Below are 23,071 nucleotides of genomic sequence, written 5' to 3'. Positions count from 1 at the left end.
GAAAATGTTTAGAAGTACTTATGTGCCTGTGTGCACATACCTATGTAAGTTCAAGGCAGGGTACCTAAGTGCTATACCATGAAACTTACATAATGCGCATTTGCAAGAGAACGTACACAGGGGAGGAGCATGGGCGGGACTTAAGTGGGCTGCCACTTCTGTGGATAATTTGCAGAATGCTGTTAATTATGAGCATCTTTGCCTCGTGAGGGTGCCAGCTTTTGGCAGCTCTAGCGCACCTACCACATGGCCTTGGGGTGCCTAAATGGAAGTATCCACTTATAGAACTGCCTTGTAAGGGTGCAAGAATTGAGTGTTACTGTGAAGTGAAGGGGGATTTTATGGGGGGAAGGGCTCCGAGCATGTGAATGGAAGGACAGGATATTCATAAGCAGAAGGGTAAAATCAGCAAGTGGGACAGATCATCTGAGGGCAATAAGTACATAAGTACATAAGTATTGCCATACCGGGAAAGACCAAAGGTCCATCAAGCCCAGCATCCTGTTTCCAACAGTGGCCAATCCAGGTCACAAATACCTGGCAAGATCCCAAAAAAGTACAAAACATTTTATACTGCTTATCCCAGAAATAGTGGATTTTCCCCAAGTCCATTTAATAACGGTCTATGGACTTTTCATTTAGGAAGCCGTCCAAACCTTTTTTAAACTCCACTAAGCTAACCGCCTTTACCACATTCTCTGGCAACGAATTCCAGAGTTTAATTACACATTGAGTGAAGAAAACTTTTTTCTCCAATTTGTTTTAAATTTACTACATTGTAGCTTCATAGCATGCCCCCTAGCCCTAGTATTTTTGGAAAGCGTGAACAGACGCTTCACATCTACCCGCTCAACTCCACTCATTATTTTATAGACCTCTATGTGAGCAAAGAGGTGAGCAGGTGGCCTTGAGCAAAGGGGGAGCAGGGAGCCTTGATATCCTCTTTTCTATTTCCAGATGTTGCGTTTTCTCCTGCTTCTCCTCCTTTCGTTCTTCTGCCTTTCCTGTCTCCGAAAGTCCTTCATTCTACTACTACTACTACTACTTATCACTTCTATAGCGCTACAAGGCATATGCAGCGCTGTACACCATACATGAAAAGACAGTCCCTGCTCAAAGAGCTCACAATCTAAATATGGAATGTTGCTAGTGGAATAGCAACATTCCATGTAGAATCTCAAATAGTAGCTACATTCCATGTAGAATCTCAAGTAATAGCAACATTCCAGAATCTCAAATAGTAACAACATTCCATGTTCCACTGCACTAAGCACTAGGCTACTCCTCCACTAGCAACATTCCATCTAGAAGCCTGCCCTTGCAGATCAGCAACTCTGCCGCGCAGGCTTCTGTTTCTGCGAGTCTGACGTCCTGCACATATGTGCAGGACGTCAGACTCACAGAAACAGAAGCCTGCGCAGCCGCGTTGCTGATCTGCAAGGGCAGGCTTCTACATTACTACTACTACTTATCACTTCTATAGCGCTACAAGGCATACGCAGCGCTATACACCATACATGAAAAGACAGTCCCTGCTCAATGTGCTCACAATCTAAATATGGAATGTTGCTAGTGGAATAGCAACATTCCATGTAGAATCTCAAATAGTAGCAACATTCCATGTAGAATCTCAAGTAATAGCAACATTCCAGAATCTCAAATAGTAACAACATTCCATGTTCCACTGCACTAACCACTAGGCTACTCCTCCACTAGCAACATTCCATGTAGAAGCCTGCCCTTGCAGATCAGCAACGTGACCGCGCAGGCTTCTGTTTCTGTGAGTCAGACTCACAGAAACAGAAGCCTGCGCGGCCGCGTTGCTGATCTGCAAGGGCAGCCTTCTACATGGAATGTTGCTAGTGGAATAGCAACATTAACATTCCATGTAGAATCTCAATAGTAGCAACATTCCATGTAGAATCTCAAATAGGGAAAAGAGAAATGGGACTTGATATACTGCCTTTCTGAGGTTTTTGCAACTACATTCAAAGCAGTTTACATATATTTATTTTGTACCAGGGGCAATGGAGGGTTAAGTGACTTGCCCAGAGTCACAAGGAGCTGCAGTGGGAATCAAACCCAGCTCCTCAGAATCAGAGTCTGCTGCATTAACCACTAGGCTACTCCTCCACTAGCAATATTCCATGCAGAATCTTCAAATAGCAGTAACATTCTAGAATCTCAAATAGTAGCAACAGCAACATTCCATCTAGAATCTCAAATAGTAGCAACATTCCATGTAGAATCTCAAATAGGGAAAGGGAAATTCAATTTGATATACTGCCTTTCTGAGGTTTTTGCAACTACATTCAAAGCGGTTTACATATATTCAGGTACTTATTTTGTACCAGGGGCAATGGAGGGTTAAGTGACTTGCCCAGACACAAAGAGCTGCAGTGGGAATCGAACTCAGTTGCCCAGGATCAAAGTCCACTGCACTAACCACTAGGTTATTCCTCCACTCACAAAAAGGCTAATAAGCACACATTTAGAACATTCAAATAACATAGTTATGATGCTAATGATTTTCTATAATACAGCTCATATAGCTGAGGGGCCAAGTGCAGATATATAGATGAGGACAAGAATCAGTTGGGATAAATAGATGGGTGGCAAGCTCTATGCCCATCCATCTACCCCCTTCTGCAAGGACAGCTGAGCTGCGTTTTCACTGTACTCTGAACAATCCACCTATGCACTGTCCTCACACTTCTGCTGCCCCTGCACTGTCAACCTGGCCATGCTCTCTACTGTCAACTCCTCTCTGCCTCATCTCCTGACAGCAGGAAAGCAGAGGCTGAACCCACTGTACAGGGATCCCCGAGCAGACAGAAGTCTTCTTCCTTTGAATTTAAGTCCCATGCAGCAGACAGGGCATACTTTAATTGAAAGTGTTTATCATGTCAATATGAATTATGCAGTGCAAGGGTTATCTGCACTGGCCAGAGGGGAGGGAGGGCAAATATATATTCATTTAATATAATATCAAACTGGATATCCATCCTTTTCAGTTAGGTCATTGTTTCATGGGGGAGGGAATCATCAGCCTAACTTTCTAACACAAGAAACAGGTCGGTCAGTGTTCAGCAGCATGGCTGCCTTTTACATCATGACGTTGAGGGGCATTTTCGAAAGAAAGGTTTAAGTTGGGATTTGGACGTCTTTGTAAAACGTCCAAATCCGGAAACGGGGAAAGGCGTATTTTCGAAACAAAAGATGGACATCCATCTTTTGTTTCGAAAATACTGTGGACGTCTTTGAATTTGGACGTCCCTAGATTTGGATGTCCTTGGATTTGGACGTCTTTGACTTTCGACGATTTTCGAAACCAAAGACGTCCAAGTCTAAAACGTCCAAATCCAAGCCATTTGCACATGGGAGGAGTCAGCATTTGTTGTTCACTGGTCCCCCTGACATGCCAGGACACCAACCGGGCACCCTAGGGAGCACTACAGTGGACTTCATAAATTGCTTCCAGGTACATAATTCCCTTACCTTGTGTGCTGAGCCCCCAAACCCCCCCTCAAAACCCTCTACCCCCAACTGTACACCACTACCATAGCCCTTACGGGTGAAGGGGGGCACCTATATATGGGTACAGTGGGTTTGTGCTGGGTTTTGGAAAGCTCGCTGTTTCCTCCACAAATTTAACAGGTGGGGGGTGTATGGGCCTGGGTCCGTCTGTCTGAAGTGCACTGCAGTACCCACTAAAACTGCTCCAGGGAGCTGCATGCGCTGTCATGGACCTGAGTATGACATCTGAGGCTGGCAGGAAATATTTTGAATGATGTTTTTAGAGGGTGGGAGGGGGTTACTGACCACTGGAAGAGTAATGGGAGGTCATCCCCGATTCCCTCCAGTGGTCATCTGGTCATTTCAGGTACCTTTTTGTGCCTTATTTGTAAAAAAAAAAACACGTCCAGGTGAAAACGTCCAAGTGGTAGAAATGGACGTCCCTGCTTTTTTCGATTATGGGTCAAAGACGTCCAAGTCTTAGGCATGCCCAAGTCCCGCCTTCACCATGCCTCTGATACGCCCCCTTGAGATTTGGATGTCCTTGCGACAGACTTCCGCTAGAGACGTCCAAAATCGGGTTTCGATTATACCGATTTGGACGTCTCTGGGAGATGGACGTCCATGTTCCGATTTATGTCGGAAGACGGACGTCCATCTCTTTCGAAAATGAGCCTGATAGTAACTTATGGGTCCTTTTACTAAGGTGCGCTGAAAAATGGGCTGCGGTAGTGTAGGCGAGTGTTATGGACGCGTGCAGATCCATTTTTCAGCGCACATGCAACAAAGGCCTTTTTAAAATTTTGCCGAAAATGGACGTGCGGCAAAATGAAAATTGGCACGCTTCCGTTTTGGGTCTGAGACCTTACCACCAGCCATTGACTTAGTGGTAAGGTCTCACGTGTTAACTGGGCGGTAAGAGGCTACATACGTCAAATGCCTTTTACCGCCCGGTAGCGCCACATGCCAGAAAATAAAACTTCTTTTCTGGTACACGTAGGGGACGCATGCCAAAAATGAAATTACCACCCGGCACACTTGGTAGCTGGGCGGTAACTCAGAATTGGCGCACGTTGGGCGCGCATAGGCCCTAACGCAGCTTAGTAAAAGGACCTCTTAGTAGATGACAGAAAATAAACACCTGTCCGGTCCATCCAGTCTGCCCAACATAAACTCATCCAACACTAACCACTATAAAGAAAACAATGTAACAATAAAAAAAGTTTTCTGTGACAAAATTCTAACAGGGAACCAGGGGCAGTGCCGTAGCGAGGGCTAATGACACCCGGGGCGGGTCGCCGCTGCGCACCCCCCCCCCCCCCGGGTGCAGCATGGCGCAACCCCCCCCCCCCCCCTCTGTGGTGCACCCCCCCTCCAGAGCGACCCCCCCCCCGGAGCGCAACCCCCCCGGACCGCATTCTTACCTGCGGGAGGGCCGATCCGCCCCGAGTGCACGTCACTCGGAGCTGCGTCAGCCCCGCTGGTTCCCTGCTCTCTCTGCCCCGGAACAGGAAGTAACCTGTTCCGGGGCAAAAGGAGCAAGGAACCAGCGGGGCCGGCCCCCCCCCCCCCCCCCCCGAGCGCGTGCACCCAGGGTGGACCGCCCCTCCCGCCCCTCCTTCCTACGCCACTGACCAGGGGTGTAGCTACTTGGGGCCACAGGGGCATGGGCCCCCACAGATTATGCCCTGACCACCTCTACATTTGACCCCCACCGCCCACCCCGCTGCCGCATCAGGTATCTTGTTTGCTGGCGGGGGTCCCCAATCCCTGCCAGCCGAAGAGTCTTCTTCAGCGCCGGGGTACATGCATGGTGCAGGATGTAAGGCGTCAGAAACAGATGATCACACCACGAAGGTGCCGGAGGCAACCGGCGCTGAAGAAGACTCTTCGGCTGGCGGGGATTGGGGACCCCCGCCAGCAAACATGCGGTGGCGGGGCAGGGGGCGGGCGGCGGTGGTGGTGGTGGCGGTGGGGGGGTTGCGGTTGCAGCGGCGGAGGGTCGGCATCAGGGGGAGGCGCCTAAACAGTGCCCCCCCACCTCGGGCTCTGGCCCCCTCCCGCCGAGGTCTGGCTACACCCCTGCAGGGAACAGAGAATGTATAATGAAAACCAATATCAAACAAAATATTATGAGTGAAAGAGCAGTGGTTTTCAAACCTTCAGCCAAGGGCTATCCTCCAGATAAGCAACAAGTTGCATACGCAAATCCAGTCGTATTCTGGATTTGTGCACGCAACTCAAGGACCCTAAGCTGCGCTATGGGCGCTAGCGTTTATAGCACACATTAACACTAGAAACACCCATAGGAATATATGGGTGTCTCTAGCATTTAGTGTGTGTTAATTTTAGCACATGCTAAAAATGCTAACGCACCTTAGTAAACAGGTCATTCAGCGCTGATAATTGCCATTTAGCAAGCAATTGTTGACACTAATTGGCATTAATTGGAAATTACACGTAGCACTGCCTAAAGCATATTCTATAATTTGATGTGTGCAAATTCTAAGTCGCATAGTTGAAAAGGCGGTGTGGCCGTGGGCGGGGAATGGGTATTTCTAAAATCTATGTGTTCTTATAGAATATACTCAGTCTGTGCCTAACTTTGGCGTTGGTCTTTACACCAAGTTTTACTTTGTGTAACTGCCCGTAACTAAATGTAGTTGCGCGTACAAGCGCTCAGCATATTCTATAAATTTGTGGAAATGTAGGCATAAAGTACTTTTTTTGGTGCCAATTTTTTAGGCATGATCTACAGAATCTAGCCCTACATGTCTCGGGCTTATTCATTGAAATACATATAGCCCTTGGTCAAGGGTTTGAAAAAGACAGCTCTTTCAGTGAAAGAAACCACTTTCACTCATACCCAGGGCCGCCGAGAGGGGGGGGGCAGGGGGACAAAATTCCCCGGGCCCGGGCCTCCAAGGGGGGCCCAGTGCCGCAGTCCCGATTAGTTTGAATTGAAGAAAACATCGTGACACTTGTAGAACTTGTGAGTTTTAGGTGTGTCCTCTTGACTCAGCCTTTTATCAAATTAGTCAATCAACTGGTATTTCTCAGTCAACAGTGTTTCGATCCACAGTGATCTTGACCTACGATATCTTAAGAGGAGGTGAGCACGACAGCTAACCAAGAACAACTGCATTGTTCATATGACATGGTCCAAGCAACTCCTTTGCAAGTTCCCCCACATGCTGTTGATTTCATTTGGTTTACAGATGAGAAACTTTTCATGGTTGAGTCACCTATCAACACCCAAAATGACAAAGCACAGATTGCAGAGAAGAAGCACAATAATGTTGCCTATCATTTTACTATCACAGCAACTGCTACCAGCTTTTCGGTATATCCTTTGCAAAGTGTATTTTTTCAAGGAGAGGGTGGTAGATGCTTGGAATGCCCTCCCGCGGGAGGTGGTGAAGATGAAAACAGTAATGGAATTCAAACATGCGTGGGATACAGATAAAGGAATCCTGTGCAGAAGGAAGGGATCCTCAGGAGCTTAGCCTAGAATGGGTGGCAGAGCTGGTGGTTGGGAGGCGGGGCTAGTGCTGGGCAGACTTATACGGTCTGTGCCAGGGCTGGTGGTTGGGCGGCGGGGATAGTGCTGGGCAGATTTATACGGTCTGTGCCAGAGCCGGTGGTGGGAGGCGGGATAGTGCTGGGCAGATTTATACGGTCTGTGCCAGAGCCGGTGGTGGGAGGCGGGATAGTGCTGGGCAGACTTATAAGATCTGTGCCAGAGCTGGTGGTGGGAGGCGGGACTGGTAGTTGGGAGGCGGGGATAGTGCTGGGCAGACTTATACGGTCTGTGCCCTGAAGAGGACAGTACAAATAAAAAACTAGCACATATGAATTTATCTTCTTGGGCAGACTGGATGGACCGTGCAGGTCTTTTTCTGCCGTCATCTACTATGTTACTATGAGGCTTATTTTCAAAGCACTTAGCCTCCCAAAGTTCCATAGAAACCTATGGAACTTAGCCTCCCAAAGTGCTTTGAAAATATACCTCTATGTTACTATCATCTTGTGCGTACTAGCTCGACATTAGGCAAATTGGTCATGGTCTCTCCAAAATGGGAGGCATGGAGCTTTTCTTCGTTGAATCAGGTGGAAAGATTAATGGTGAGTACTATCATGAAATTTTACTATCACAGCAACTGCTACCAGCCTTTCGGTGTATCCTTTGCAAAGTGCATGTGTTTCAGCAAGACAGTACACCTGCTCATTGTGCTCGTGAATGACTCTGGATTTCATTTCACCAGGGTTGTGCCTCTGATTACAGGGTTTGGGGTCTTCCTCAGCAGCATGTTTATGAAAGGTCAATTCGTGACACTAACAACCTCAAGCAGTATCTAGCTGAGGTGTGGGTCAGCATGAGTCAGGGTATGTTTGATGCTGCAGTTGATCAGTGTACCTAGGAAAAGGGTTTTGAGCCGATGAAGATTCTATCCCGAAAAAAACAGAAGTAAAAGTTTCCTGGATCGGGGATACAGAGGCTTTTCCTCCATCAGAAATAAGATAACAATAGCCACGCTATTTACAGCCACGTTTTACAAAAAAATAAGTAACTGAATATATGTAAACTGCTGTGAATGTAGTTGCAAAAACCTCGGAAAGACGGTATATCAAGTCCCACTTCCCTTTCCCTATTGGAGATTCTACATGGAATGTTGCTACTATTGGAGATTCTGTTGCTACTGTTGGAGATTCTACATGTAATGTTGCTATTCCACTACCAACATTCAATGCAGAAGCCTGCCTTTGCAGATCAGCAACGCGGCTGCACAGGCTTCTGTTTCTGTGAGGCTGACGTCCTGCACGTATGTGCAGGACGTCAGACTCACAGAAAAAGAAGCCTGCGCGGCCACATTGCTGATCTGCAAGTGCAGGCTTCTGCATGGAATGTTGCTAGTGAAGGAGTAGCCTAGTGGTTAGTGCAGCGGACTCTGATTATGAGGAACTGGGTTCGATTCCCAGTTCAGCTCCTTGTGACTATGGGCAAGTCACTTAACCCTCCATTGCCCCAGGTACAAAATAAGTACCTGAATATATGTAAACCGCTTTGAATGTAGTTGCAAAAACCTCAGAAAGACGGTATATCAAGTCCCACTTCCCTTTCCCTATTGGAGATTCTACATGGAATGTTGCTACTATTGGAGATTCTGTTGCTACTGTTGGAGATTCTACATGTAATGTTGCTATTCCACTACCAACATTCAATGCAGAAGCCTGCCCTTGCAGATCAGCAACGCGGCTGCACAGGCTTCTGTTTCTGTGAGGCTGACATCCTGCACGTATGTGCAGGACGTCAGACTCACAGAAAAAGAAGCCTGCGCGGCCACATTGCTGATCTGCAAGTGCAGGCTTCTGCATGGAATGTTGCTAGTGAAGGAGTAGCCTAGTGGTTAGTGCAGCGGACTCTGATTATGGGGAACTGGGTTCGATTCCCGGTTCAGCTTCTTGTGACTCTGGGCAAGTCACTTAACCCTCCATTGCCCCAGGTACAAAATAAGTACCTGAATATAGGTAAACAGCTTTGAATGTAGTTGCAAAAACCTCAGAAAGATGGTATATCAAGTCCCTCTTCCCTTTCCCCTTATGGGGGGTTGTTAAAAACTGATGAGCCCCGGGTGTTGCCTACGTTAGGTACGCCACTGCAAAGGAGCACTTTAAGGAGCAGAGTGCAACCTTGGGTGGAATTTTGAGGCAAGTGGGGTACTTATATAATTTTAGGTGATTTGATGTGGGATTTGATTATCACACAGATTGAAGTCATCGAGGGGATGGATCGATATGGTGTGTTCGAAATCCATGTCAGCATGAATTGCCAGGTGTAACTGATTGTCTACACTATATTTCCACTGTTAGTATGAACAACTTAAATCTGTCTGCTTGGAAAAAAGGATATCGCAATGCCAGATCGATTAGAAATAAATCAGTGTTAGTTTCTGATTTGTTGCAGGTAGAAAAGTACGATATTTTATGTATTGCTGAATCATAGTTATTGAAAACAGATATTGCTGTTGTGAGACAGCGTTGTCCAACTGGACACAAGTGGGAATGGGAAGGTAGATGTGGGAAGACAGGGGGTGTGGGGTGATTGCATTTTTTTTATTATTGCATTGCTTGATTTTAAGTTGGTTTGTGCACAAGTGAATGAGGATGGTGAATGCTTGGTTGTTAAGAATGAGAGGATTATTTGGGGTCTTGTTTACTTTCCTCATGGAATGATGATTGTTTCTGCTCATTTTTGATCCATTTTTAATCAGAATTGAGAATTTATTTTAATAAGCTGTGTTTATTAGGTGGTTTTAATGTTCCGTTAGCACCAGATCCGGTTTTTATTAGCAGGGAGCAAATCCTATTTCAGCTAATGACGACACTTACTTTGGAACAGATTGTTACTCAAGCAACTCAAACTGCAGGAAATGTGTTAGATTTCATTTTTGTGGGTAAGGATATAATATGTGGTATGAATAGAGATGTGAGAATTTGTCCAGTTGGATGGTCAGATACTTTCATTTTATCATTTCAGCTGGCCTTGTGGGACGTAGTAAATGTTGCCATGTGTGTAGAAAAAACAACGGAGATTCATTCGCAGTTTAAAGTAGGAGGTTTTTAGAAGGAAGGGGCTCCTAAAATTCAGATAAAGGATTCAATGTCACTTGATGAAGTAGTTGCTACATGGACTGATAGTCTAGAACAATCTTTGGATATAGTTGCTCCTAAAACATAGAAACATAGAACCATGACGGCAGATAAGGGCCAAATGGCCCATCAAGTCTGCCCTTCCTCGATAACCACTAGCTCCTCCTTTTCCTAAGGGATCCTACGTGCCCGTCCCACGTTTTCTTAAATTGCAGCACAGTCCTCGTCTCCACGACCTCCTCCAAAGAGATTAAAATCAAGTCTGATTATACGCCGTTTCCTTGGAAAACAGCTCCAGCGTTGCAAGAAAGACGTGAATTGAGACAAGTGGAGAGAAAATGGAGAAAGTCAAAGGACATTGAGAATTTTGATAGTTACAAATTATGCCTGGTAAAATCCTTAGGGCTCTGTGAGGCTGAGAGGAATAAATATGTTAAATTGAAAATAGGAAAGGCTCTTAATAGACCACAGAAATTATTTCAATCAGTAAAGTTCTTACTTGGGGGTTTAAATCTTTTATTTACCTCCATCCCAGCGGCTGCGTAATTTCAAAGCCCTGCCCGTCTCTAGCCTTCCTTCCCTTCGTGAGTTCGTGCCCTCAGAGTCCCGCCTTCTGACGTCATTTCCTCTTTCCTCTAGGGCGGGACTCTGAGGGAACGAACTCACGAAGAGAGGGAAGGCTAGAGACGGGCAGGGCTTTGAAATGACACGGCCGCTGGGACGGAGGTAAATTAAAAAAGACTTAAACCACGCAGGGTGGCAGGAAGAAAAAGGGGGATGTTGGGGGGAGTCGGTGAAGAGGGCGGGCAGGTGGCCATAAATGAGAGGGGGATGGGGCGAAGGAGAATCGCTGGACATGGATGGGAGCGGGAGGGGAGGACAGGGGAGGGGAGGGGACAGAGGAGAATCGCTCGGTATGGATGGATGGAGGGGGCAGGGGAGAGAAGAATCACTGGGTATGGATGGATGGGGAGGGGAGGGGGAGGGAGAGAAGAGAATCGCTGGGTATGGATGGATGGATGGATGGAGGGGCAGGGGAGAGAAGAGATTTGCTGGATATGCATGGAGAGCAGGAGAGAGGAGGGTTGCTGGACATGGGTGGATAGAGGGGAGGGCAGGGGAGAGAGGAGGGTTGCTGGACATGGGTGGATGGAGGGGAGGGCGGGGAGAGAGGAGGGTTGCTGGACATGGATGGAGGGGAGGGCAGGGGAGAGGAAAGTTGCTGGACATAGGTGGATGGAGGGGAGGGCAGGAGAGAGAGGAGGGTTTCTGGACATGGGTGGATGGAGGGCAGGGGAGAGAGGAGGGTTGCTGGACATTGATGGAGGGGAGGGCAGGGAGAGAGGAGAATTGTTGGACATGGATGGATGTGAGGGAAGGGAAGACAGGAAGGAGATGCACATGGATGAAGGGGAGAAATTCTGGACATGAATGGAGGGGAGGGAAGACAGAGGAAGGAGATGCACATGGATGGAGGGGAAGGGAGAGAAAAGAAATGCTCGACATGGATGGAGGGGAGGGAAGAGAGAGGAAGGAGATGAGATGAGGGAAAAGGAAGAAAACCTGCACATGGATGGAGAATGAAGCTGGATCCACTGGACAGTCAAGTCTGCAGAGGACCCAGCTTTTACTTACGGATGTAAGGCAAGAAATGAAGAAGAAAGGAGGAAAGTAAAGAAATAAATGGAAAGGAAGCCCTGGAAACGGAGTTAAGAGGACAGATAGCAGCAGAATTGGATACTGGGCCAGCATGATCAGAAAAACAAAGTCACCAGACAACAAAGGTAGAAAAGATCATTTTATTTTCATTATAGTGTTTGGAATATGTCCACTTTGAGAATCAGGTGCTCAACATTAAAAGTTTACATTTATTTACTTATTTATGGCATTTTATCCCACATTAAACATGAATTAGATTGGAACCTGGGATCATTTAATTTTTTTTTCTGGAGAGAGTAATACATTACCCCCCCCCCCCCCTCTCCCAGGCTCTCTCCCCGGCTATAGCCAGCTCTGCAATTTTTTTGGTGGGGGCACAGGGGTGCAGAAGAGGATGGGGGGGAAAGGTGGATCGGGGAGAGAGCCTGTTGTTAAACATTTACCAGAACACCACTGACTGAACCTGACAAGACTCAGTGGTCAGCGCCGTGATGGAGCAGGCAGAAGGCTGCAGCGCAAATGGTTTCCCTCCGCTGAGTCCGCTCGCGAGTCGCTCCTCCTATGCGTGTGGGCGGCGTGGCCAGCCTAGGCAGTCCCTACCCTATCTCCTAATTTCGTGAACATGAAAACACGAAAAGCTAAGTGGTTGTAAACCCTCTATTTGTTCAGCAATCCCACAAGGATGCATTCCATCTCTTTCAGCTCCTATTTCCTTTGCATCTTGTGCTCCCTCTGCCTTCAGTTCTTCAACTTTTAAGGCATTGGGCTGAAAAAGGGGGTAGGGTGGGAGAAGAGGGAGGGAGAAGAGAGAAAGGAGATGCTAGACAGGGGGGCGCCAACTGATAGTCTACAGGGGGGCACCAGAGACCCTAGGACCGGCCCTGCTCCTAACCCCCCCAAAACTCACTGTACCCACCTGTAGGTGCCCCCCTTCACCCATAAGGGCTATGGTAGTGGTGTACAGTTGTGGGGAGTGGGTTTTGAGGGGCTCAGCACAGAAGGGAAGGGAGCTATGGACGTGGGAGCAATTTAGGAAGTCCATTGCAGTGCCCCCTAGGGTGCCCGGTTGGTGTCCTGGCATGTGAGGGGGACTATGAATTCTGGCTCCTCCCATGACCAAATGGCTTGGATTTGGTCGTTTTTGAGATGGGCGTCCTCAGTTTCCATTATCGGCGAAAACCGAGGTCACCCATCTCTAAGGTCAGCGATCTTAACATTTAGGTCAACCATCAATAAGATCGACCAAAATGTTGAGATTTGGGCGTTCCCGACCGTATTATCGAAATGAAAAATGGACGCCCATCTTGTTTCGATAATACGGGTTTCCCCGCCCCTTCGCGGTGCCGCCCTTAGAGATGATCGCCCTCGTTCGATTATGCCCCTCTAAATGAAGTTACATGGAAATACTTTTAAAACAAATAGGTGGATATATTTTTTTCACTCAACGAATAGTTAAGTTCTGGAACTCTTTGCCGGAGGAGGTGGTAACAAAGGTTAGCATATCTGGCTTTAAAAAAGTTTTGGACAAATTCCTGGAGTAAAAGTCCATAGCCTGCTATTGAGACAGACATGAGAAGCAACTGCTTGCCCTGGAATTTGCAGTATGGAATGTTACCACGATTTAGGTTTCTGCGAGGTACTTGTGACCTAGATCGGCCACTGTTGGAAACGGAATACTGGGCTAGATGGACCGTTGGCCTGACCCAGTATGGCTACTCTTATGTTCTTATGTTCACATGCACAGAAGAGTTTCACGGCAAGCCCAGCTCCTGTACACATGCAATGCGCCAGGCAAACCCAGACGTGAAGCACACATTGGCTTCTGTTTTCTGCACCTTTAAATATAAGCATTTCAATTTTGTTTTGCTTTGATCGAACTTGTGCGCATTTGTTTCTCACTACTGGCACTTAGAGGCTTGTACGGGCTTCCTTCTGCTTCAAAATTAAAGAAAAACAACAGATTTAAAAAAAAAAAAGAATCGTGAGACATCCTCTCTTCAAATACCCTAACACCTGCTCTGAGCTGGCCTTAATTTTTAAGCGGTAAGGGCGCCTTTGTTTTGTACGCTGTTCTCTGAGCATTGGGAGGGAATAGGAAATGACCTCATTAACATCCATTTGACTGCATTAGCATGCTATTTGCGTGCTAATCTTTGGCACACTTGTTTCCTGCATTAGAGGCTCTCAGCATTCTGTGCTCACTAATGTGGGCGCTAGTCCGGCGCTAATGGTCTCTAGCGCTCGTGTTTGCTTCTGAGTATCAGGGCCTAAATGGCTTTTCAAACTTGAAATTCTAAATCTATAGTCAAACAGAATGGCTGCAAAGTAACATAGTAACATAGTAAATGACGGCAGATAAAGACCTGTACAGTCCATCCAGTCTGCCCAACAAGATAAACTCATTTTACATGGTATGTGATACTTTATATGTATACCCGAGTTTGATTTGTCCTTGCCTTTCTCAGGGCACAGACCATATAAGTCTGCCCAATACTGTTCTTGTACTAAGTTCTGAAGCTAACATCAAAGCCCCTTAAAAATTTACGCTCCAGCCCATCCTTATCTATTCAGTCACGATCAGGGCGTAGACTTTAGAAGTCTGCCCAGCTCCCGTTTTGTTTCCCAATTACCGGCGTGGCCACCCAATCTCCGCTAAGATTCCGCAGAACCATTCCTTCTAAACAGGATTCCTTTGTCTTTATCCCACGCACGTTTGAATTCCATTACCGTTTTCATCTACCCGATCACCGTTTCCATGCACAAATAATCCGTCCAACCTGATTTCCAACTTGGGTAATACAGCAAATGCTGCAGTACCTAAGAGGGCCTTTTACTAAGGCGCGCTCACGTTTTTGGCGTGCGCTAAGATTGTGGGCGCGCTAAACGTTAGCGATGCCAATGCATTCCTATGGGCACCCCTAACGTTTAGCGCGCCCACAGTTTTAGCTTGCGCTAAAAACGTGAGCCCGCCTTAGTAAAAGGCGCCCTAAATGTTTTTTTCATTCTGGACAGGCTGCCGACTTAAGCAAATCGTCTCTTGACCCAGGAATGGTGTAAATTTACACTTCAAACCTGCCAAGAAAAAAATCGTGCACCGTGGTGCATTTGATGTGAGGAAAAAAAAATAGACTTCAAAGATGATGACACCTCCTCCTCCTCCTCCCCTCCTTCCTACCCCCCAATACCCCCATCCCCATTTGTTTCCACCATTGCTCGCCTCCAGGAGAAAGTGATTATACCTCAGATTGCCTTCACCCATTGTCCTCCGGCTTCTCATCTTAAAGCTTTGAGGAAAGTAATCATTGTCTTTTGTTGGCTGTCACAATGGTGCAGAGGGCCTGCAGTATTCTGCTCAACAGCAGCTTACAATACCTGCAAATAAGCGGCCAGTCTAATTCAAAAACAGACTAAACCTTTAGACTTTTGTTATGAAGCAAACTCTGGAGCAAAGACTAAAAAGGACTTGAATAGCTGGATGTTTATTGTTACTTTGAAGCCGTTCCCAGTATCCACCATCACAGATCAGCCTACTGGCTAACGCCCCCTGCTTTAAGTAATTATTGACATTTTTTTTCTCTCTCTCTCTCTCTCTCTCACTGCTTGCCATTTCGTTTTGGGGTTTGTTTTTTTTCTGAGTACCGCCCCACTTCATGTTATAATTAGTTCTCTGGTAAGCCCTTTTTTAAAAAAAAAATCAAAACAAATGTCTATTGCTGAGAAGCACCAGGAAGATGAAAATCATTTTTGCAGAAAAGGCGAAAAAAAAACAACAAAACAGGTGACTTGGTTTTTCCCAAATTTAAAAGCTCCTGCGGGTTAAGGATTTTTTACTATCGCCGGTAGGAAATAGCAGAGGCCTCTTTGGTATTGAAGAGAGATGCAGTTCACGGGCTAAATACTGAATTTAATGATTCATTACAATTCAATAACATGGAAAACGAAAGCAGAGTTCAATGTCTTTAGCCTTGTATAAATCAGGTCTTCAATCATTAAAAAAAAATGTAATGGGTACATTTAAATGAAAATCAAATATGTTAATTATAGCTATGTGCATGATGATAGAAAGTATCTATCTGCTTAATTGATCTTAATTACTAGGTCAACATTCTGATAAGCCAGTAGGGTGTGAAGGGTTTCAGAGTCCAAAGATGAGCAACCATGGATTGTATGGAAATGTTGGGGCAAAAAGCTAGTCTGCTAGCACCATGCACTACCATCCAAGGAGCCCTGGGCCAAACCTCTGCTCTCTAGCCCTACTGGGATCAGAGATGCTTTGGAGGTGATTTTTATAGTCCTTGGCATGTGAGAGTCTCAGTCACTGCTCAGTAGTGACACCTGGTGGCCAGATTTGAGGTTCACGTTAAGCAGGCTCTGGGAGGAGCCAAAATCTATCATTGCACAAGCCAGTCAAAGCTGGGAAGGATAAAATCCCCAGACGGTGGTGAAATGAACTCCAATAGCCTAAACGTAACCAGTTCCATTTGAGCAGAAAGACATCTTAATCCACTACAGCTGACTCACAGCTTACTTAGTTAACTCAAAAGTCATTAAGGGGGCAATTCTATAAATGGGCCCCTCTATTTGGGTGCCCCGATGCCGCATGGTAAGAGCCTTTTCCATAACCATGTGGACACCTGGATTCCATTAAAGAATGCATGCTTAAATGTACACACTTGCAATTACATCAGGTGTAGACTTGCCATAACTATATGCCACTTCTGTATCTGTGACAATGGAGGGTAAATAGCTCAAGGTGACACGTACCAGTAGTGGGATTTGAACCCACCACACCTGAATGATATGTTAACCAGTTCAGCCACTCAGTGGTGATCCTAGGTCGGCTGCCACCTGGGCGGATCGCTGCTGTGCACACCCCCTCCCCGGAGCATCAAGCCCCCCCTCCCCCCCCCCCCCCCCCCCCCGTGCAGTCTTGGCTGCTGGAGGGTGCAGAGAGCAGCCGCGCGCCTGTCGGCTCCGCTGGCTTACTGCTCCCTCTGCCTTGGAACAGGAAGTAACCTGTTCCGGGGCAGAGGGAGCAGGGAACCAGCGGAGCCGACAGGCGCGTGGCTGCTCTCTGCACCCTCCAGCAGCGTGCACCCGGGGCAGACCGCCCCCACCACCCCGCCCTTGCTATGCCACTGCAGCCACTACCTTTTCTGCTGTACAACGTGACGTTGCAAGCACTTGTAATGATCCATTAGGGGGGCAACATGTTCATGTCAGAGGGTAAGATTGCCACTGCCGTATATGTCCTGACCTAGAAATAAAATCACAGAAGCTACCACAGCAGCCTCTTCCCTCACGTCATGAGGCAAATATAGAGACATCAGCATGGCAACCTACACTGTGTCATATGGAGGTGGAGGGTAGCAGGAGTCATGCAACACAGTAATGTCAATCCCCAATGTGAATAGCTGGGTAGCATTGTGAAACATCTCTCTCGTACCTGCCACGCAACCTCCCTCACCCTTTCCCTTCCTTGTCTCCATGCAGACAGAGGATCTGAGGAAAAGGAGCTGGTACCTACGGCAGCACAAGCAGAACTACTTCCAGGGGGTGAGATGCCAGCTGGAGGCAGGTGAGTAACAGTGCAGTGCAAAATGTACACACCGTTGGCTCCCTCTCTGCATCTCATTCATCTCTGTGGCAGGCACTTGGGGACAAGTACCCACCTAAGGTGCCACAAAGTATAGGTCCCCTAATATGGTAAAGATGCCTGGGTCAGATGTAGCACAAGTACCTGTAGGCAGCAGACCCACATCCTGGAAGAAGGGAGCTGCTGAATGAGCTGCTGCCATATCTGAACACTCTAACAAGGTTACTATAAACAGTAGGTGGCAATGTATGACCAATTGGCAAAGGTTCGTCCCTAATCCCCGTATACCATGACTTGCTCCCAAAATACAATGCTCACCTTAGAGTCAATACTGCAGCTGATGGAGAGCATGACTGTAACCAATGTCTATGTTTCTGGCCTTTGCAGCTCAGCCACCAGCTGCAGCACCACCACCACCACCCACCACCCCCCCCCCCCCCCCGGGAGCTGCTACCACAGGGCTGGCCCCTAGGGAGGAGGAGGATATATCTGGGGAAGAGAAGAAGGACACATCTTAGGAAGAGGAGATGTCCAGGGAGGAGACAACCCAGGCGGAGATGTCCAAGGAGGAGACATCTAGGGAGGAGACGTCTGCAGAGATAACCAGAGAGGAAGAGCAGGGCCAGACTGCAGCCTCACCCCCCCCATCACCACCACATCATACCCCCCTTCTGCCCCCCCCCCAACCCCTACCACCACCACCCCAGGAGCTTCAAGACCACCTTCAGCAGGGGTATGTCTCCTCTGAGAGAGAGAACAATGACCTCCCGCACCATTAACATAGTAACATAGTAGATGATGGCAGAAAAAGACCTGCATGGTCCATCCAGTCTGCCCAAGACAAACTCATATGTGTATACCTTACCTTGATTTGTACCTGCCTTTTTCAGGGCACAGACCATACAAGTCTGCCCAGCAGTATTTCCCGCCTCCCAACCACCAGTCCCACCTCCCATCACCGGCTCTGGCACAGACCGTATAAGTCTGCCCTCCACTATCCTCGCCTCCCAACCACCAACCTCTCTTCCCCCACCTGCTCCGCCACCCAATTTTGGCTAAGCTTCTGAGGATCCATTCCTTCTGCACAGGATTCCTTTATGCATATCCCACGCGTTTGAATTCCGTTACCGTTTTCATCTCCACCACCTCCCGCAGGAGGGCATTCCAAGCATCCACCACCCTCTCCGTGAAAAAATACTTCCTGACATCTTTTCTGAGTCTGTCCCCCTTCAATCGCATTTCATGTCCTCTCGTTCTACCGCCTTCCCATCTCCGGAAAAGATTTTTTTGCGGATTAATACCTTTCAAGTATTTGAACATCTGTATCATATCACCCCTGTTCCTCCTTTCCTCCAGGGTATACATGTTCAGGTCAGCAAGTCTCTGCTCATACGTCTTGGAACGCAAATTCCCCATGTCCTCCACAACATAGAGCACAACATCTGCCAGTTCCAAGGGCAGCTGGAGCCCCAATTTTGCCTGCACCTGCCTCTAAAATTGACAGTATACTGGAGAAGCTGGCTAAGATGTGCATGGCCATTGACCACAAGGTACAGGCGCTGGAGGAGGCTGTAGAGAGGCTCAAACATGGTCAAGTGCTCATTTTTGCTGCCCCTCAGCATGCTGAGATCCGAGGTCCCCAACCCTCCAAGCACCCTTAGTCTGATCCACTTCGAGACAGCTCCTGGAGCTCTTGGGGTGACCTGTCTCCTCCTCCCTTCCCCCTCCTTTGGCCAAAGTGTTCTGTCCCCCTTCCCTAACCCATTGGCCAGTGTTTCATACAGCTGTCTCAAGGTCGGTACTAAGTTTCCTAGCGCTCTGAATGAAAATTCCCAACCTTGAGACGGCAATGTGAAACGCTGGCCAACATCAGTTGAGGGACTTTCTGTTTAAGCTGGAGGAGGCAAGATCGGTGCATTTTGATTATTTAGAAAGTTGTCAATTTTCATTGCAGATGTAGACTTATATATGTGGAGTTGGGTGTTTACCAATGAGGAAGAGTTTTTAGCTCTGAAGGGTTTACCCTGGAGTTCTTTCAGGCTTTCTCCACTCGCTATTATCATTATATTAGAGGATGTCTAATGCAGATTTCAATCTAATTGAGAATTGTATTTATATTATATTTTGTATGATTAAACTGGCTCCCACTAAAAGAACGAATTGCGTTCAAAGTCTGCACCCTGGTCTACAAAATCATCTATGGGGAAGCCCCGACCTACATGTCAGATCTTATAGACTTGCCTATCAGGAACGCAAAAAGATCATCACGGTCATTCCTTAATCTCCACTATCCTAATTGTAAAGGGCTAAAATATAAATCCACATACGCGACCAGTTTCTCATACATCTGCACGCAGTTATGGAATGCACTACCGAAGGCCATAAAAACAACGCAAGACCTAACCATCTTCCGAAGACTACTGAAAACAAACCTTTTCAAGAAAGCATACCATAAATATCCATCTTTAAACACTAAATAATAATATTATACATGATCTATACAAAACCGAACTCCTATCACATGACTGATTAACCTCTTTGCTATGAATATCAAGCGCTACCACTTTAAACCTTACGCCGAATAAGGTCTCTCTATAGTCAACGACCTAATGTATGTTATAATCCAATTTATTACTCAGGATCCTTCATGCTATACAATAAGATATTCTTCTTTACCATGTATGTACAGTGGCGTACCAAGGGGGGGGCGGTCCGCCCCGGGTGCACACCGTTGGGGGGGTGCTGCGCGCCGGTCACCGTTGTTGGTTTCCATGCTCCCTCTGCCCCGGAACAGGAAGTAACCTGTTCCGGGGCAGAGGGAGCATGGAAACCAACTACACTGACCGGCGCACGGCACACCCCCAGCGGCATGCACCCGGGGGGGGTTCTTTTGCCGGGGTGGGGGGTGCCTCTTCGCCAGGGGGGGCGTGCTGCACGGGGGGACGCTGCACCTTGGGGGGCGGGGCGCATTGGCGATCCGCCCCGGGTGTCAGCGCCCCTCGGAACGCCACTGTGTATGTATACACATGGTATATATATATAAATTACAAAATTCAAAAAACTGCTAAGAGCAAAAAGAATAGAAACTAAATAATGTGTTATTGCTCTCGAATTAGAGATTTAGCTGAGCATTTGACCTAGAGATTGTTAATTAATAATAATTAGCCTCATACGCCCAGGGTACCTTTATATTGGGATACCAATGACTGGCTCTCATCATTGACTAACCCACCAGCCCGAAACCACAGAGAAAAACTCTCATATTCAATCTTTCAATGAGAGAAAAGTCTGCAATCTCTAAGGCAATGGAAAAACAATAAGAATCACTTAATATTTTAGGTCAAAAGCCCAACCAATTCTCTCAATGACCAAAGAAACTCTAAATTTGGTCTATAAGGATCAGAAGACAAAAATGATAAATGTCCCAATCAATAAAGTGGCATCCAAATTGAAAAATACATATACTTAGCTTCACCAACAAAGGGTTTCCAAACTCCGTAATAATATATTTTTTCTCCAATCAATCCTGGTGACCATCTTCAAATCTCACTGCTCCCCCACAGGATTCATATCACTTTCTCTCCTCCATGTGGTTCAACATCTCCTGTGGGGGAGCAGTGAGATTTGAAGTTGGTCACCAGGATTGATTGGAGAAAAAATATATTATTACGGACACCTATATATTATTAGGTGTCCGGTTACAGAATAGAACCTAAGGGCACTTACTAGCGTAACTGCCGTTTTACCCCTGGTTTGGTGCTCAACTACCGCTGTCTTCCTAATTGGCACCACTGTTCCCTCTAACCTGAGTGGGAGTCCTCCACCTACAGTCCTGCCACTGGGAGGAGCTGTTTCACTATCACATTTTCAATAGTGAAGGACAAGCAAGCTCTGCAGGATTCCAGGGAGCCTCTCTGTCTCTAGCGATTGAAAACATAATATAGAAGTTCCTCCCTTTCCCTCACCTTGCGGTCTTCTTCAAAAATGTATTTCTTTTCTCAGAGGGGCCCTGGCGCAGCAGCCATCCTGAGAAGCTGCCTCCGGCTGCCCCAAAGCTTTCCCTCTCTGCAGCAATCCACCCAGGCGGAAACAGGAAATTGCATCAGAGGGGGGCGGAGTGGAATGGAATGGATAGACATGAATAGCTTGTTTACTGTTTCCAAAAATACTAGGACTAGGGGGGCATGCAATGAAGTTACAAAGTAGTAAATTTAAAACAAATTGGAGACAATATTTCTTCACTCACATGTAATTAAACCCTGGCATTCGTTGCCAGAGAATGTAGTAAAAGCAGTCAGCTTAGCGGGGTTTAATAAATGTTTGGATACCTTTCTAAAAGAAAAGTCCATAAGCCGTTATTAAAATGGACTTGGGGAAAATCCACTGCTTAATTCTAGGGTAAGCAGTATAAAATGTATTGTACTGTTTTGGGATCTTGCCAGGTACTTGTAACCTGGATTGGCCACTGTTGTGAACAGTTTACTGGGCTTGATGGACTTCGGCCTGTCCCAGTATGGCAATCCTTATGTTCTTAATTCTTATTAATTGGTTGTTATGGATGGTTAAGTGCTCATTAGTCAATTAAGTTGTGTACACATTTCAGCGCCATATATAGAATCTGGGAAGAAATACCTACTGTGCTTAAATATAACTTGCCTTGAACTACTACTGAGAAATGAATGAGCTAAATCCCCCAAAATTCCTAGGGGCTGGTATTTGGACGCTGAGCCCAGATAGCAAATGCCAGGCCGTTTCCGGTGTATTTTGGCCGCAGCGGGAATCGAACCCAGTTCCCCAGGTCAGAAACATAATTCTAGTAGGCTATGGGCTTTAAAGCAGTGGCGTTCCTACGGGGGCTGACACCCAGGGCGGATCGCTGATGCGCCCCACCCCCCCTGGTGCAGCGCCCCCCCGGAACAGCACGACGCCCCCCCGGCGAAAAAACCCCAATCCAACGGCAAAACCCCCCTGGGTGCATGCCGCTGGGGGGGAGGGTGCCACGCGCCTGCCGGCTCTTCGTTTTCATGCTCCCTCTGCCCCGGAACAGGAAGTAACCTGTTCCGGGACAGAGGGAGTATGAAAACAAAGAGCCGACAGGCGCGCGGCACCCCCCCCAGCGGTGTGCACCCGGGGCGGACCGCCCCCCCCCCCCCTTGGTACGCCACTGCTTTAAAGGAACACAATTTTTTTTTGTTGACTCGTGGGACAATTCTTTAGAGACGGCCCTAAACAGCCATATCTGGATCCTAAACCTCTCAAGTTTCAGTATCAGTTCTCTTAGGGATAGAACCACGAACTAATACAGATCAAAATGCATACATCTGTTGTTGGCTGCTTTAGGCTTTCCGTATTTGTAATTTCCCAGATCTGTTAACGTCTCCTCTTGTCAAAGCAGAAAGTACGCACGCCATAGTATGAATGGAGGTCACTTTTCAAGCATACTTGGTATTATGCTAGGAAGTATAGGATACATTACAATTACTGCACAAAGTACGTTATTATGGCAAAGAGATTCATGGAAGATTAATAAAATCAGCAGACAAGTATATACGGTTATTCTCTTCATTTTTTTAAATGTAAATGAAGCAAACAATGATGAGTCTCTAGGCATAGTTGAATCAAACGATTCTCATTTGCATTAACCAGAAT

Source organism: Microcaecilia unicolor, chromosome 3 (assembly GCF_901765095.1).
Source record: "Microcaecilia unicolor chromosome 3, aMicUni1.1, whole genome shotgun sequence".
NCBI classification, from domain to species: Eukaryota; Metazoa; Chordata; class Amphibia; order Gymnophiona; family Siphonopidae; genus Microcaecilia; species Microcaecilia unicolor.
Note: the sequence above shows the minus strand (reverse complement) of the source record.